The sequence below is a fragment of the Sus scrofa genome, unplaced genomic scaffold (assembly GCF_000003025.6).
Source record: "Sus scrofa isolate TJ Tabasco breed Duroc unplaced genomic scaffold, Sscrofa11.1 Contig1583, whole genome shotgun sequence".
NCBI classification, from domain to species: domain Eukaryota; kingdom Metazoa; phylum Chordata; class Mammalia; order Artiodactyla; family Suidae; genus Sus; species Sus scrofa.
The window spans coordinates 163,948-183,268 of NW_018084915.1; the positions used below are offsets into that span (position 1 = coordinate 163,948).

The 19,321-nt window shown below is 38.2% G+C and overlaps 3 pseudogenes; all 3 read left to right on the forward strand.

The window, feature by feature from the left end:
• The first annotated feature begins 818 nt into the window (after positions 1-818).
• Positions 819-3,795, forward strand: LOC110258226 (annotated as a pseudogene).
• Positions 3,796-13,017: 9,222 nt separating this feature from the next.
• Positions 13,018-13,950, forward strand: LOC110258227 (annotated as a pseudogene).
• A 3,190-nt stretch (positions 13,951-17,140) lies between these two features.
• Positions 17,141-17,874, forward strand: LOC100621060 (annotated as a pseudogene).
• The last annotated feature ends 1,447 nt before the right edge of the window (positions 17,875-19,321 follow it).

Sequence of the window (19,321 nt, forward strand, 5' to 3'; positions counted from 1 at the left end):
TAAGCCACAGAGCAAGAACAGGAATGGAACTGGCATCCTCATGGATACTAGTCAGGTATTACTACCACTGAGCCCCAATGAGACTTCCCTATTTAAATTGTATTTTCTCCATTGACTACCTAATAAGTTTTAACATGTCTTTCATAACACCAGTGTAGCATCTTTAAATTTAAATGAGTGTATGCGTGTGTATGTATGTATGTGTGTGTGTGTGTGTGTGTGTGTATATATATATATATATGTAATGATTATGAATTCTGCCATCATTCATGGTGTTTTATTATTTCTCTATGTAAGTGATTATAGAATTTGGAAAGCAGTCAACAGGTTATATTCCTAGGAAAAAGCAACTGAATTTCAGAGAATTTAAATTATCCACCCGAAGGCACATGCTTTTTAGTGTCAGAACTAGGACGATGTGCCACATCATTACATTTCATTTCCAGTCCTATGCATACTCTTTGTCCACTGAAGAATCTTTTTATACTGGAGACCAAAGTGCATTCTTGTAATCATTTTATCATGTAGTTCCCACTTCAGAACCATTCTCTAGTTTACCATGGGAAAAGATATTTTTCTCTTGTTACTTTTTGGTCCCAGGAGAGAATCAGTGTGTTTTCTCCTTGGGGCATCCTTGTAGATTTCAGGATGAGCTTGAAAACCTGGTCTAAAACTCCAAATGGTTAGTATCCATAGCACAGCTTCATTAAATGAGCAGGTCATTTCCCCAATTAAGACTTATTTTTTTAATCATTTCCATCCCAAGTTACAACCTTGAATCTTAAACTAGATGATGTGCTTTAGTCTGTCCCCCTAAGATGGAACATTTTGGTTCATCCCACATTGATAAAAATTCAAGTGAGAAATTCAGCAAATGTAATAGGGAAAATAAGACGCTGAACATGTTTAGGGCAACAGATTTTTAAGTTTGGTATTTTGCTTAATTTCCTTGATGGAAGATAATTTAAGGCAGAATCAAGGTAGTGAAAATAAGCAGTTACATTTTCAATTTAGGTGAACACATTAACTGGACTGAAAATTAACTATCACCCAACCACGGGGTATATGACATGTAGGGAACATAATTGTTTCTCCTGGAAGGATATCCATGAATTTTAAATGTATTTGACTAGTGAGATAATGATCTAGAAACCACTCCAGAGTTCTGTTGGTTTCTTTGTCTGCCTTTGTTTTTATCAACATGATGGGCTGCTTAAGCTGGTGGCTTGATAAAAGAATGAAAATATGTGAGGATGTTGTGTCTAGGGATAACATTCCCAAACAATGGTGTATCCCAGTGGGTCTGCAATAGGGTCAAGCAGAAATAGCTTCACGTTTAGAGGGAGAGAACCCTGGACTTGAATCCTGGCCCTGCTAGTAACAGATGATGTGCACTTGATCAGGTTATAGGTCAGGGAATTCTTGCTTTTCTAATCTATGTTTAGTTGGAGGTGTGCTACATGTGACAAAGTGCACAACATTTTGAACACCTTGTGGCTACTTAATAGCAGGTGGAAGCTGGTATCCCAGCTTGCCTTCTCAGGCACAGTGCTGGCAGTACTCTTCCTGCGGATGTATTGTACTTGGTTTTCTGACTGTGTGAGGGTTGAGGAAACTGATTTGATTATAGTTGCCCAGAATGATCAAGGTTTCTAAAAAGTTGATCCCTCTCTTGTTGTCTTTCTAGCCTCTATCTCCTGAAGTGAAATCAAGAAGATACAAACACAATCAGCTCCTTAATTACTGATGGACAAAATGCCTGCTTGAAGAGTATCTTCAGTAAGTGAATAGATCTTACACTTTTTGACTCTTATCCTGTGGGATCCTTTGAGTGAAGTAGGTAATTGTTCAATGGGTCATAATTTGGATTAAAAGATACCTTTCTTCATACATCACCATCTTGCATGACAGATAAATCAGAAAAATTAAGGAAGTGATGAAGAGCAAATTGCCAGAGGGATTTAAGCAAACACACTCTTCTTTGTCCTCCCAGGGTCAGAATGCAAGGACAGAATTGACTTTTGAAGATGCCTGATACCATAGAATTGGGATTCTGTGGGTTTCGCCTCATGAGAATGGTGCTTTAACATAATTTAATATCATGGAACACAGATGAGTAAAAGAAGAAATATACTTTGTTTCTGGTGTGGCACCCATTTGCTGATCAGTGATGTGATGCAAACCTGACTTTGAATTCTTAGTCTTTTGTCGATAATAAAATTTGGAAATCACATGTCAAATGTTTGCATCCTTCATATATAATGAAAAACATTTCAATTTTACATAATAACATTTTAACATCTTTCATAAATACATGCTGTGTAATCACACCACATTCATGTAGGTTGAACACAACATGCACAGATGTTGTGGCCAATCTTCATGATTCTTTGGTTTGAGGCATAAGGTGATCTTTCCAAGGCCACACTAGGTGCTAACTCTGATATTTTCATGGAAGGATTTAGAGTCAAATACAATGTTCTTTAACTTCCACGGTTGTGCTGTCTCAGACACATCAGTTAGATCAAGTTTAGTATTGTCAGGAAGCTAAAATTTCCCTGTATGTCAGTGAATACATTTTTTTTTGATGAATACCTTTAGTAGATGCTCATTTATATACAATTAAAATATATTTTAATTGCATATTTTTTAGTTGTTTTCACTGTGCTTATTCCTATTTGCCTAATTTCTGTCTGCTTCATTCCTCTCTTATAAATAATTCATTGCAGTAGTTGTAGTATAAGCCACTGATTCTTGAGAACCAGAAGGAGAAATGAAGGGATTGAGAGAGAGTGAGAACATTTTTAAACATATCTGAAGTTTGGGGGATACCAAAATAATACTTTGATGATACTTAATGGATTGTTTATATAATTGTATTAATGTAACCATTTAAACTGAAGTAGGAATTGCAAGACATCTGTGTGTATTTGTGTTTACAAGATTAATGTGTGAGTTGTTTACAAGTACAAATAAGTCAAAAATTAAATATATGATGTGGTTAACCTAGAATTCTCTAAGAATCAAGTGATATTTTTCATTGGATATTACCCACATTTTAAAAATTATGTATTATTTCTATTAAACTTTGTCCACATGTTTCTGGGGAAATAAATACATGTAGCTATCCTTTTCTCCTAAGAGCCATTTTCAGCGGATGTTCTGATTCCTTCTTGATGTCTAGAGAATCTCAATATGATAAAAATACAATGTGTTTCATGACATGGATATAAAGTCCTTGTATTCTTCTAAATACATTTTGGTCTTTGATACATTACAGGGCAAATTCAGCTCACAGTACTGAAATCTCACTCCTTTCTTTGCCTCAGGGGGGTTGCAGAGCACTCCACAGCAGGCGCTACAGCTTAGCCCCATGCCCAAGGCCAGCCTTCAGGGTGTGGTCACAGGTCAAGCAACAGCGCTGGTCCTCATGCCAACTGATGAGCTGCAAAACCCTCTCAACTTCAGCAGCTTCAGTGACAGCCTGCTACAGCAGCAGCCAGCTGCCTCCTTGGAGCGCTGCAAGGAGCACAAGGGCCATGGCATCCAGCTGGTCAACCTGGACTTTGCCACCCCTCAGGATCATGGTCCCTAATGGCATGGCCAACAGGAAGATGATCAAGGTGAAGCGGCTACCCTGCTGCAGCTGCCAGATGCCCACCATCTCTCCCAACTACTCCAAGACTTGAACTCCATGGCCAGCTTGCTGGTCTCCTCCTACTGGTCCATGAGGGCTCTTGGAACCCACTCATCCCCCAGGAGCAAGAAGTGCTAGACGTCCCCAACTGGGTCTGAGGGGGCTCAGCCTGTTCACGCCCTGGTGTGAATGGACTTTGGAAGCAGGCCCACCACACACCCTGCATCTTTAGGGCTTTCTCCTCAGTGATGTTGGAAGGGAGATGAGCAGAGAAATGAAGAGAAGAAGAAAAGACAGCCAACAAATCCAGGCAACCGACCCCTATGCCAACTACACCTCGCATGTGAAGCAAGGCTCTGGCAAAAGAGGGATGGGCGCAGCACAGTATCTCTGCACTCCAGCCATTCATGGAGATAGAAAGAGGGACGAGGGCCTGAGTCACTGCACAAAATGCCACTTGTGGAGCAAAATCAGTGGGCTTCTGGCAGACAGGAGCATCACACCCCCTGTAGAAACTGCTACCCACCACAAACAGGCAGAGCTGACCTTCCTGCCTTCTCTGAATGTGCAGTTCTTAGCCCTCTAGAAGTGGGTTTGTGTCTTTCCTCTCTGCCCCATCCTGATAAGCTGTGGACCTTTGTCTACAGTGAACTTGTGCTGTACTCAGTACTTTAAAGCCCCAATTGGTTGTGGGGGAGTGGTTCCCCAGGGGGTTCTCCAGGCTCCACTCCCTCACACCACTTTTTCTCCCATTTTCATCATTGAATGCTTCCAATCCTTTGTGAATCATTTCTTATCATAAGAAAAACCTATTCGTATCCATCCTAACCAGTTTGGGGATATTAAGGTATTTTTGTACATAGGAGACAAAGAGAAACAATGTTACAGTGTTTTGTACAAATGGTTTAAAATGTGTATATCTCGATCCTTGAACATGTCATGCTATTACCTCTGAATGTGTTAGATGTGTATTTCACCTTACAGCTGCCATTTTCCCCATGTGGTTTCATAAAAACTGTCCTCATTGGTGAGATCAAAAGGTCACCTGGTGTACTTCCACATCAATCTGTCTGTCCATATAGAAAATTTGTTAATGTATCCATGATGTCATTACATCCTATTGAAGAAGAACAAGGTTTACGTAGCTAGTGTCCAAACTCAAAGTGGCAGGCAGTTGGTTTTGATGGGTTGCCTTTTGGGAAATTCTATCACTGCCCTTCTTATTTCCTAACTGTTTTACTAAAAACTTGAAAAAAAAAACTCATATATAACCCTGTTTTATACAAACTAGTTTCATTTTTACAAATGAAAAAAAAATCTTTCTCCTGAATACAGTAGATGAAATACTTAATATTTCTTCAATGATGAAGACTTTGAGTCCAGGTACAGGCAACGCCTCAGTTTGTTTTTCTTTTTTTAGCCACACTCACTCCCTGACCAGTGACCAAATCTGGCCTGCAACAGAGATCTACATTGTAGCTGTGTGGCAATGTTGGAGCCTTAACCCACTGTACCACAGTGAGAACTCCTCAGCTTTTTAATATGCAGTTTTCTTTTTCATATTTCCCTGAGTGAGAAAGAGTCTAAAAACATAGGGAGAGTATTTGGTAAGTACTAGTGGAAGGGATAATAGGCAACCAAGAGGGTTTACAACTTTTTGTTTGGAAAAGGCTTCCCTTTTACATCTAAATGATCCTAATTCCTGCTTATCTGGGAGCATTTCTTATCAAATAACTTTTACACATTTTAAATTTAAGTACAATACAATCTTGTGCTATGACTGTACAGGTTCCCTTTTAACAATTGTGAGCATGAAGGAAAGACATTTCGTGCACCACTGTAGAAAATCTAGGATTTGTATTCAGATGTGTACTTTCCTATTATAATATTTCCAGATTTAAAGATTCCTGTATTCATTCAGCTTAGTGAGGTTTAAGATTATGCAATATAATACCAGGTTGCAGTTAATTTAACAGAAAATCAAGTGGAAATTAAACTCTTTCAGTTAGATTTTCTTATCTTACAATTTTTGCCAGTCACTTATGAATTTATTAATTTAACAGGACACTGCACTCACTTGGACACAATGTCTTCCTCACTGCCTCTTCTGTCACTGCCAAAAGTATCCATATGCGCTTCAAAGAAACAAAGGGTATAAGAGGATGGGTTGTAGTTTCAAAAGCATTGCTTTGATTCTATAAAGGAAATTTGAAAGTTCATGGTTGACATCACTTTTCAATTTAGACAGGAATCAGAAAAAATATGACCGAAGTCACTGTGTTTATCTTGATGGACTTCACAGATGATTTTGAGTTATGTCTTCCTATGTTTCCTTTATCTAGCAATTTATTATTTTACATTGGTAGGAAATTTGGGATTGGTTATACCGGTCATTGAAGATTCTTGGCTCCACAATCCTATGAGCTATTTTCTGAGTGTGTTGCCATTCTTGGACGCCTGCTATTCCTCAGTTGGCACTCCAATTTCCTGTCAGAAAATACAGCCATTTCATATCATGGGTGTGCAGCACAGACGTTTCTCTGTATTAGTTTTGGGACCTCAGAATGCTTTCTTGTGGCTGCCATGGCATATGATTGCTAAGAAGCCATCTACAACCCACTAGTGTATTCGGTTAGCATGTTACACAGAGTCTATGTGACACTCATCGTTGCTTCCTATGTCTGGGGTCCTCTTGCATACTTCTGTACAGACCATGGCTACATTTACCCTATCCTTCTGTGCATCCAATGAAATTAGATGTGTGTTTTGTGATATCCCTCATCTCCTGGCCATTTCTTGCTCTGACCCTCACACAGACCAGCTTCACCCATTCGACTTTGTGGGCTCTATTGAGGTAGTCACTGTTCTGACTGCCCTGATCTCCGATGGTTTCATTCTGCTGGTGAATCTTTTTTTTTAATTACATAATGAATTTTATTACATTTATAGGTATACAACAATCATCACAACTAAATTTTATAGTATGTCCATCCCAAACTCTAAGTATATCCCCACCCCCCAACATGTCTCATTTACAAACCACAGGATTTTCAAAGTCTGTGAGTCACTATCTGTTCTGAAAAGAAGGTCATTGTGGAGTAAGCATTTCTTTAAAGCTCCACCTAGGATCCTGGCTAAGGAAAGATGCTGATCATCAGGCCAGAGTTGTTGATACTGTGTCTATGCCTCAGATAGTCCTAGTATCTGGTAGGGCTTTCAGTGATTCCGGAACATGACCTTACCATTCTCTCTTACCATCATGCATCCACAGTGTTTTATTTGTGCTGTAGATATCCATGGCTTATTTTTATTAGCATCATATAAAAGACTGGGTTGTCAGAGTGTAAATTCCCCAAGAGAAGACTGAGTCATGAACAATATAATGTTTACTTGGTATATGTTTATTAGGTATGTGATTCAAAGACATATATGTTTGCATGTAATGGATAGAGGATGTTTATTTGGTAAAAGATTCTAGGAAGCAAAAATGACAGAATGGGGATGGTGAGGATAAGAAAGAAGAAAGCTAATAAAGTATGCAAAATGAGTAAATTACAGCTGTATTTTTTCATACTTAAAATGTTTTCTTGAAGTATACTTTATTGACAACGTTGTGATAATTTCTGCTGCATAACAAACTGACTCAGTTATACAGGTACACACAGCCATTCTATTTCAGATCCTTTACCCAAATAGATTTTTACTGTATATTAGGTAGAGTTTTCTGTGCTATACACCAGGTCCCCTTTGGCAAGTCATTCCATATACCACAGTGTGAAAACCCCAGTCCATCCACACCCACAGAAGTCCCCTTTGGTAAACATAAATTTGTTTTCAAAGGCTGTGAGTTTTTTTTTTCTTTTCTGCAAATGAGGTCATTTGTATCCTTTATTTTAGATTCCACATGAAAGTGATGTTTGTTTTTCACCTTCTAACTTTGAATAGTATGAACACCTCTAGGTCCATCCATGGTGATGGAAATGATGTTATTTCATTCTTTCTTCAGGCTGAGTGACAACCCATTGTATTCAGGGACCACATCTTCTGTATGCAACTATGTTGCCATCAACTTAAGATGTTTTGAAGTTTTCCTTTAAATATCTGTGAGGAATTGTCCAAATGAAGGCTAAGGAGCTGAGGTATTTATCCATTGAGTTCTATGCCTTCTTAGTTGAGCACTTTTCTTACGCCATCAGATCTCAGGCAGTTCCAAAGCACTTTGAAGATAGTCTGAGGATGATTTCAGGATCCTTTGACCTCAAGAAGAGAAGTCAAACACCCGAAATGGGAAGTTACCAGAACACCAGCATGGCTGTAGGTCAAGTCAGAGGTGACCGAGAATGACAAAGGATGGGAAATAGATGTGTCTGCTATAGTGACATCCGCATTATTAAGTGGATGGCAAAGGCAAAAGAATACCAAATAGACTTTTGAAAGAAAATTAACAAGAGTTCCCATTGTGGCTCATGGGTGAAGAACCTGAGTAGTGTCTGTGAGGATGAGGGGTTGATCCCTGGCCTTGCTCAGTGGGTTAAGGATCCAGCATTCCTTCAAGCTGCAGCATAGGTTGCAGATGCAGCTCAGAACCTGTGTTGCTCTGGCTGTGGTATAGGCAGGCAGCTGCAGCTCTAATTGGACCCCTAGCCCCAGATCTTCTGTATGCTGCAAGCGAAGCCATGAAATGAAAAACATATGTATATACCTGATAAGCTGACATTTCCTCCTCTCCTTCCTGGATCATTTTCTCATCAATATTATGCTGAGGAACCACACAGCATTTTCAAAGGCCTCAGGACACTTCCTTCCCCTGCTCCTATCACAAACCCCAGGCAGGAGGACCTTGAAATGCTGAAAAGGCCCTCTTCTACCCTTGGTCTCAAGAGAGATTCAGGACAAATCCCCTCCTATATGGAGACCAAACTGTGAACTTATTCTTTCATATTTATATGTGTTGTCTCCTCATGTGGGTATGAGAATATTCTGCTAACATGGAGTATGTGGACTACTGACTTGCCCCTTCCAAACTCATGTAACAGGAGACTGCATTGTCTTTTCTTGACCTCCAAAATAAACTTCTGGACTTTGGGTAACATGTCCACCACACAACAACAATAGGATATCTTTGTTCCCACTATCTTTGCATTTTTAAAATATGGATAGTAAGGTTAAAGGTTTGTAAGTATTTCCTAATATATTTACAGTGGGGCCAAAACTGAGTCTAAATTCAATGTCACTAAAGGGTTGAAGAAGCTCAGTTCTTGGGAGAATTATTAATCTAGTGCATGCATTATGTTTTCAGTATTGGTGAAATTACCATGCCAGAAACACCCCATAATCTAGCCTAGGGCATTTCCTTTCCTATTTCATAATGTACCTAAATGCATTGAGGGGCATTTTCTTCTTAACCTCTTCTTTTTCATTTTACACATAGCACATATCACAAGCAAATAGGAAAATTAATTCTCTTGAAGCATGTGAAGAGAGGGCAGATGACCTTTCCACACATCTCCACAGATCCCAGTTATATGACACAAGTAAAACAAAAATGTGTTACTCAGCTCATACAATTTTGCCTGCATGTTTGCGAATCTAACATCATGGGAACGAATTATAATGAAGAAGTTCAGGGTTTTTTTTTTTAATCTTCAGGAAGTGTTCCCTGGTGGTCTAATATTTAGGATTTAGTGCTTTCATAGCTGCAACCCAGCTTTGATTTCTGGTCTGGAAACTGAAATCCCATATCATACAGTTGTCAAAAAATACTGTGTATTTTACAGAATGAGAAAAGGAAACATATGCAAGAGTCATTGGCTTTATTAGCTGTGTTGAATATGAGAAGTATGGATGTTGGTAGTTTTTAATCATTTTGAAATACTATATGTGTGTATACATATGTATATGTATATATATGTATATACGTGTGTGTGTGTGTGTGTGTGTGTATCTACTGATGACATCTCCCTTCTTTGGTTTGTGCTAAGGAATCTATGTTTTTACTTTTTGGTCAATACTTAGTCAATATGGTGAACAGAATTTTTGGAAAGATTAAATCATGGGGCAGACTTAATATTGCAAATTCCTCTTGAATTTAAATTCTGATGGTCTTGAAATTCAAATTTAGTTAGTGACCTCCAGAAGTTCTAGTTTTTAAGACTATAAGTTTAAATATTATAGTTTCATGTTAAGTTCTTGACCAGTATATGAACGGACTATACCTTCCATTTCATCATTTTCTATAGGGATAATTATTTTTTCCAGCTCTATTTATGGAGTAGATAATATTGTCTTCATTGTCCTAACATGCCACCTCTCTCATATAACACAGTTGTATACAATCATGAGCTGTTTCTGAGTTCTCTATTCTGTTCCACTGATGTATGTGCCCACCCTTGTACCAATGCTACATTGTCTCAAAAACCCTAGCCTGTAGAAGTTTTAGTATCTGACAGTGCCAATCTTTTCAAGTGTCTAACTTATTCTTCATATTTTGCATTTTCTAAGTACATTCTAAGTTGGTGCCAAATCCCCCAATGAGGTTTTATTTGCAAAGGCATTAAGCAAATAAATTAATTTCAAGAGAACTGACATCTTTAAAACATCTAGTTCTGCAATCCACAAACATATTATGTCTGTCAACTTCTTAGGCCTTCTGTCATGTTTTTCAATAATGTCTTAACTTTTTTTCCTTTTACAGGTTAGGTGTTCAGTTTAGTTTTTATACAAGAGTCTATCATTAGGGAATTTCCATTATCTTATTTTTTCTTGCTTTTTAGGGCCACACCCATGGCATGTGGAGGTTCAGAGGCTAGGGGTCAATTTGGAGCTACAGTTCCGAGCCTACACCACAGCCACAGCAACACAGGATCCAAACAACATCTACAACCTACATCACAGCTCATGGCAATGCCAGATCATCAACCCACTGAGCAAGACCAGGGATACAACCCTCATCCTCATGGATCATAGTCAGTTGTGTTAACTGCTGACCCATGAAGGGAACTCCCCGTATAATTATTTTCATAACAGTTTGGAAGCACCTGACTTTTTAAAAAAATGAAGAAAGGAGGAGTTAGGAAAGTAGAAGTAGAGACAATGTGAACCTTACCTTAAAATCTGTTCATTCAAAACATGGGATGTAGCCCTGATGAAAGGTGAATCAAAGGCGTAAGAATAGCTTTCAAATCAAAACATAGTAAATATTCCTTATTTCTATGAATGTCAAGTCCAGCTGACTGAATCTGGATGAAACAATCTGTTGTCCTGTCCATGTATATTTAAATCAAGTAAAATTTTAGTCCTTCAAAGGAATCATGCCATATCTAGTTCCTCTTGTTTTTCATTATTGTCTTTCTTTTTCATCTTACACGTCATACAATGATATCCTTTGCCAGCCCTTGAGGCATTTGAAGCAGAATTCTATACAGTGATGTTTCTCTGGGTTAGATAAGAATATTTATAATAGTTTAGTGTGTGATTTTATGTGGTACAATAGTTAACATGTTTAATAAGTTTTTACTTTTCATAAAATGTGCTAGGAAAATAAAACTATGCTGTTAAACCCACCATTTCAGTGATACTGTGTTAGGGTAACAGCGGGTGTCCGAATGCCTACCAATTGTTCTTTTTCAGATAGAATAAACTGTAGAGGCAAGGATGACTCAATATGCAACACAGGAAAAACATCAGAAACTTCAAAAATCAGCACACAGTGCTGGGCCTCACTTCTAGAGGAAGTGAAATGCATCTATGTGCAATAAAGTGGGCATGTTAAGGTCTATGGCAAGGTAGCTAAATCATCCTCTATCATAACAACCATTACACAACATTTAAGTTCATAAAAAAATAGTTGAAGGAGAGCACAATTTAATAAATCAAACAGGAGTTCCCATTGTGGCCTAGTAGAAATGAATCTGACTAGGAACCATGACGTTGCAGGTTCAGTCCCTGGCCTTGCTCAGTGGGTTAGGGATCCGGTATGGCTGTGACCTGTGATGTATGTCACAGATGTGGCTCAGATCTGATATTGCTGTGGCTGGGGCAGGGGCTGGCAGCTATAGCTCTGATTGGACCCCTAATCTGGGAACCTCCATATGCCATGGGTGAGACCCTAAATGCAAAAAACAATAATAAATAAAATATCACACAGTGGAATAAAAATATTTGGATACGTGGAATTATTATGAAGTCAAGTAAATCAAAGTCTATTAAATGACCTTAAAAATGGTTTTCCTGGAGTTCCCGTCGTGGCGCAGTGGTTAATGAATCTGACTAGGAACCATGAGGTTGCGGGTTTGGTCCCTGCCCTTGCTCAGTGGGTTAAGGATCCGGCGTTGCTGTGAGCTGTGGTGTAGGTTGCAGACGCGGCTCAGATCCTGCATTGCTGTGGCTCTGGCATAGGCCGGTGGCTACAGCTCCGATTTGACCCCTAGCCTGGGAACCTCCATATGCCGCAGGAGCGGTCCAAGAAATAGCAAAAAAAAAAGGTTTTCCTTGGAGACAGAGACTGAAGTTGCAAGGGTAAGAAGCAGAAGGCTATTCCTTATTTTAATTCATTCTACAATTTGATACAGTTTAACTAATTACATGTTTCCTTTTTCATTTATTTACTTATTTTGGACTTGGAAATCTAGATTGAACCCCCCTACTTTTTGGCCACAACCATGGTGTGTGGAAATTCCCAGGGCCAGGTATCTAAATTCCACCACTGCTGTGGCAGAGACATGGCAGTGACAACGTTAGTTCCTTAAACTACTAGGCCCACAGGGAACTCCCAATTATCTCTTCTAAATAAAAAACATTTTGAAAAATATCAGGATTTCCATTCTGACCACATATTTTTAATGACATATTGTTGACAAAACTATAGAGGCTCTGTAAAGACCTTGAAATGAGAACCAGGACAGGACAGAAAAGAAAAATATCATGGCTACTCTATATCCTAGGTTGCAGTGGTTTCTAAATTTGGCTCCAGGTTCTATAATGGAGGTGAGACTTGTATTTACTTTTTTATTTAATTGTTTGTGTATTTATTTACATACTTGACTTGAAAGGGCCACACCCACAGCATGTGGAAGTTTCCAGGCTAGGGGTTAAATTGGAGCTGCAGCTGCTGGCCTGTACCACAGCTCACAGCAACACCAGAACAATACCAAACTGGGCAAGGCCAGGGATCAAAGCCATGTCCTCATACATACTAGTGGAGTTTGTTACAGCTGAGCCCAACAGGAAATCCATGAATCTTGATTTACATTGCTCTAAAATGATTGGGTTTATCTTCCATGTAATGCCTTTGCATAATAAACTTTCAACAGATGACATCTCCTGAAATGCAATGTTCTCTCCAATGGTTCATTGCACAGTTATTGTCCTTAATGGCTTGGATGGCCAAATGGAGTCAAACTGTGCTGAGTGAATTCATCCTCATGCAAATCACAGAACTTTGTGAGCTTCAGGCTCCCTCCTCTGGACTGCTCTTCATCACCTGTGCCATATCAGTGGGTGACTTGGGTGTGATCATCCTCACCAGGTTGGACCCACATCTACAATACCCATGTACTTCTTTCTCAGACACCTAGCTGTCACTGATCCTGGTCATTCAGTGACTGTGAGACACAAATGGTAAACCTTGTAGCTGATTGAAGTACAATCTCCTATGATTGGTGTGCTACACAGCTGACTTTCTTCATTTTGTTCATCATTAGTGAACTCTTCATTCTGTCGGCAATGGCCTTTGACTGCTACATGGCCATCTGTGACCCTCGGCTCTGCACGGTAGTTATGTCCCAAAGAGTATGCTGAGTGTTGGTCACAGTCCCCGATTTTACAGTGTCTTTGTTTCTCTGATAATCACCATAAAGATATTTATTTCATCCTTTTGTGGCTATAATGTCATTAGTCATTTCTACTGTGGCAGCCGCCCCTTGTTAACTTGGCTGTGCTCAAGCATTTGAGAAATTGAGCTGTTCGTACTGACCTGTTCAGTGTTTAATGTGGTTTCATCTCTTCGGATAGTCCTTGTGTCCTACATATGGATCCTTGAGGCCGGTCTCAGGAAGAACACCTCACAGGGAAGACACAAGGATTTCCCCAACTGTGGATTGCACCTGACAGTGGCAGCTGTATTATATGCAACTCCATCCTTTATGTACATGCAGCCCAAGTCCAGACACTCCTTTGAAACTGATAAAATGGCCTCTGTATTTTAAACTTTGGGAATCCCCATGCTGAATCCTATGATCTACAGCTGGAGAAACAAAAAAGTAAAAGGTGCTCTGCAGAGGATATGGAAAAATCTGCACAAACACCCTACATAAAATTGAATATGGAATGTGTATGTGATGCATTTGGTTATAGAATACTGTTTACTATATGTGATAAACAATTAGAAAGCAATCATTTGTCAACAGCAGACAACATAGAGATTTTTTTCTTGCTTTCAACTTATAGATGTTCAAGTAGTGATGATCCCTCTGGTATCAGCTTTGATATGCCTCAAATTTCAGTGCAAGAGACTACCATCCAGATCACCATTCTCACACTGCCTAGCATGTTACAATGGAAGGCAAATCTTTTTTTATGGCATCTATCATTAAATAATCTCTCTTTTTTTTGAAATTTTATTTTATTTTTTTGCATAATAAAATACATATATTTACACACAATTACATTCACACAGATTATTATATCACGGACCTTAAGAAACAGATTAAGTGACTCCCTCTGGAGAAGTGGGATGGAAAATATGCCGAGACAAATAGGACATTTATTCTATACTTTATCCCATTTTGTATAGCTTTCATCTTTACCATTTAGTGTTATCTATTACATTTCAATTTTTCATTAAAAATTAGCGTTGTATTAAAATTTTGTATATTATGCAACTAAAATTTATAAAGAAGAAAGCCTTATACACCATTAAATATTTTATATAGTAAATAATCTTTCTAAGAAAAGGCTTCCTATGTGTTTTAATAAATGTTTTCTGTGTCTTACACAACATTTAAATACTAGTGCCCGTCACACTGGTCTACTGACACATAGAGGATGGCAGCTACTGTTCTTTGTCCTGGGCATTTATACAGCAATGAGTAATATACCATCATAACTGCCTAAGGATGCTTTAACTGTCTTGTCTCAGTTGGTGGCACCTTAGATTTCTGTTAAATTATGATATGTGAACATTTATAAGCATAAGGATACACAAATAAAAGTGTAGCTCTTTTCATTGTGGCTCAGCATGTTAAGAACCTGACATTGTCTCCAGGAGGATGTGGGTTTGATCTCTGGCCTCACTCAGTGGGTTACAGATCCAGTTTGGATCCAGTGTTGCTGTGGCTTTGGTGTAGGCCCTCAGCCACAGCTCTGATTTGGGACAGAGCTGGGACACTTCAATATGCTGCAGGTGTGGCCTTGACAAGGAATAAAAAAGGTGTAACTCTTTTCCATTGGCATAAATGTCCTAATTAAAAATCCAGAAGTATTTCCAAGTGTTTCCCCCACGAGAAAAGTGAGGTTGCAATGTTGGTAGATGTAAGGTCAGCATACAAAAACACAGTTATTTTGCTATAATATTAGCATAAAACAGACAAAAACCACAATACTAGGTAATAAATTATATAGGAAAAATCTGTAAAGTTCTTAGGAAACAACTTGTGTGACTTCATTGTTAGGACATATGGAAACATTTCTGAATAGGAAAGAAGATATGCATGAGCAAAATATCATTGGCTGAAAGAAATAAACATGAAGTCATATATTGCTCCATATGTTTAATGCAATAACAATCAGAATTCCACTCAAGATAGTATTAACATTTACATGGAAATGCAAATGATTGAGAACAATCAGGACAATATGGTAGTAGAATAAGAATTCCAGAGGACTTCCAGTATCAGACATCAGGTCCTTAAATGAGGCTAGATTATTTTAACAGTTGTGTCATCAATGCATGTATGGACAGAAAGACCAATAAAGTAAATGAAAGTAAATTCAATATATAGACTCACCCATATAATTTCACTTGATTTCAAAAAAAAAAAAAAAGCTCCACTGAAATATAACAAAGAAAGAAGGGGTTTTCAGTAAATTGATCTTGTTCAATTAGGTTTCCTATGTAAAACAGGGACCATAGTCATTGACTTGCTGTATAAGTAAAACTTAAATAAGATGTGTCATAAACAGAAATGTGCAAGCTAAAATCACACAGTCCCTTGAAGAAAAAGGAAGTAATATCACTATTATTTGGGTCAAGCCCAATTTTCCAAAATGAAGTGCAAAAATTATAACACCAAAAGATAAGTAATATCACTCTTTCCAAAATTATAACTTTTTTTATCAAAATACACCATATGAGAGTGAAAAGCAAATCCTGAGAGAGTATATTTGAAACACATGCACCCTACAAAGTACTGGTATCAGATATTTGTAAAAAGAATAAAACAAACAGATAACAGGTCACCTATCAGTATGATCTAGTAAATCAACCTATTAAGGAAAAAAAAAAGGCAAAATACCTGACCAAACACTTCACAAAAGAGTGTGTCATAACATCCAAAAAATGCATAAATATATTTCAAAAATTATTCATCATTAGATAAGTGCAATTTAAGATTATACTATGATATCACTATACACCCACCAGGATAGCTTTTAGCTTTAAAGTTTTACTCAAAAATTACTTTGGACAATTCAAATTTGATATGAACATAAAGAAACTAAAACTCTCAGTTTCTTTATGGACTATATGATGCTATACAAACTTTAGAAAAATCAGTGCAGTGAATACTAGTTTTTAGTTATGTATTCTCTGTGATGTAGCAATTCCATTCCTGAGTGATTAGGTCTACTGGAGGATATGTAATAGCTTGTCTTGGAACATGTATTTATTATAGATATCAGGTTAAAAACAGTCCAGGTATTACGGGTCAGTATATAATGGCACACTCAGCATTCACACAATGTATTCTATAAGTAGTAAGGTAATGGAGGGAATGGGATGTGGGAGAAGAATGGGAAAGGGGATGAAGGAGGGGAAAAATAAATGGATACAATAAGGGAAAGATACCAGACTCTCTGTAAGTTACACCAATATACACACATATGAAAGATACTGAGCTGTACTCCTAAGATACAACCACTTTGTGTGTTATACTTTTTTTTTTTTTTTAAGAATCTGTGATACACTGAAAGGGGTACTAGATGTAAATAAGAATGACAGGTTGATTTTGCATTTAGAATTCAATCAATGTAATTAATATCATTATATATTAAAAACAAAATAGGTTAATACTAAAATTCAATAACCATTTTAATAAGCTGTCTAGCAGACTAGAAAAGAAAAAATGATTTTATAAATAATTACATATAATCTTCTACATATAGGGAGATGGTGAATAGGCAGAACTCTGAGAATTTTTAGGGCAGTGAAAGACACTATTTGATATTATGGAGATGGATATATGTCATTAGATTTTTCTAGGAAAGCTGCTAGTGAGCATGTAAGAGATGCTGCTGGCCATGAATCAGCACCAGTTTTTCAGACTAGGGGGTTATGTGGATCTGCTGGACCTGGGTCCAGGGAGCCCTGGCAATGGGCTGAGCCTGGCGGTGCCCACCTGGGGTGTCGCAGAGGAGGCAAGAATCAAAATGCTTCACGGTACCACCATCCTGGCCTTCAAGCCTCTCCATGGAGTCATTGCCGCAGCAGACTCCCCGGTCACAGCAGGTGCCTATGTTGCCTCCCAGACAGTAAAAAAAAAAGTGATAGAGATCAATCAATACATGCTAGGCACCAGGGCTGGAGGTCCTGACTCAGCAGTGACAACTCTATGAGCTTCAAAATGCATCTTGGTAACAGCTGCCTCCAAGCTGCTTGTCAATGTGGTGTATCAGTATAAAAGCGTCGGGCTGTCCATGGGCACCATGATCTGTGGTTGGGGGAAGAGAGCCCTGGCCTCTTCTATGTCGACAGTGAAGGAAACTGGATCTTGGGGGCAGCCTTCTCTGTAGGTTCTGGCTCTATGCATGCTTACTTGTTCATGGATCAGGGTGACTCCTAGGATCTGGAGGTGGAAGAGGCTTATCATCTGGCCCATCAAGACTTCTACTGAGCCACCTAAAGTGATGCCTACTCAGGAGGCTCAGTCAACCTCTACCATGTCTGGGAGGATGGCTGGATCCACATCTCCAATGACAATCTAGCTTATCTACATTATAAGTATACTGAATCTTTCCCCTGATGGAAGGTGTATATGGCTGTTTGCATTTTGGGGGTGGGGACTCTTGGTAATATGGATATGGCCTGCCATCCTCTTGCAGAGGGGTCTCCAATTGTACTGATTATTTTTTTAAGCTCTGGTGCAATGACCTTCATGTGTTACCAGTTGAAATGAGCTGCTGCTGAGGTCATTATTTGTTTACTTGGATGTTAACATTACACTACTTGACCTCAAAACAACAACTACAAAAATATCTACATAAAATATCTAATGCAGCACTGAAACACTTTAATATAACCCCCTGAAAATGATCTCACAAGTAGGAGACCCAGTCTCTATACTCATTAATAGTCAGATTATATTGGACATAGTATTTATTTCACTATGATAAAGAAATAACGGTACAAAAAATAGAAATTAGAAACTGCAACTTTAAAAAATTGGTGAAACACAGTGAAAGATCTATACATAATGTATGAAAAATAACAAGTGAATTTAGTGCAGTTACTGGATACAAAAAATTTAGAAAAATCAACTTTATTCCTACATCCTACTCACAGCAATTAGAAAATAACATTGAAAGATTATAACAATTATAAAACCACAAAAAATAAACCTAAATTAGGAATAAATATAAAAAAAGATCTAAGCCCGGAGCAATCACAGGTATAAAAATTTAACAGCTTTTTCTTTGGGGGGGGGGAGTGTGCTCCCAGCATATGGATATATCCTGGGGTTGGACCCACACCACAACCGGGGCATCAAATCCTTAATGCATTAAGCCAACAGGGAACTCTTGAAAATTTTGAACAATTGTACAATAAGTAAATAAATGAAAACCAATACCAAATTTGTCCATGGAGTGGAAGACTTATTACTGCAGACTTATTACTGCCCTTTCTTCCTGTTTCTTTTTTACCTCCCTCCTTTCCTTCCTTCCTTTTCCTTCCTTCCTTCCCTTCCTTGCCTTCCTTTGTCTTCCATTTAGAACCTTGAAGGTGTATTGTACAATTGATTCAGAAAGTAAAGCACAAAAAATAGCAAAGATACCCTTGAAGGAAGGGAATAAATTTTAAAAAGTTACATGTTGCATGGCCAGATGCCCTGGCCTATTACAAAGATTTAGTAATGAAGAAAACATTTTTTTGTGAGGACAGACCAGTCAATGAAATAAGAAATTCCAGAAACTGATCCATCCACTCATCTACTGTTTCCTGACATGCTATTCTCCAAAAGAGAAGAAAATGTCTTTTCAGGAAATGGTATTAGGTAATTTGCATATTAAATTTGAGAAAAGCATAAAAGAATTGGACAACTACACAATATCCTATACAGAATCAATTCTCCCCAAACTAAAGATCCTAATGTGAAATGCAAACTTAGACATTTTAGAGGACAACACCGTGGGAAAACTTTGTGATATTGGAACATGCACATTTTTTTACACAGAACACATAATGGGATAACT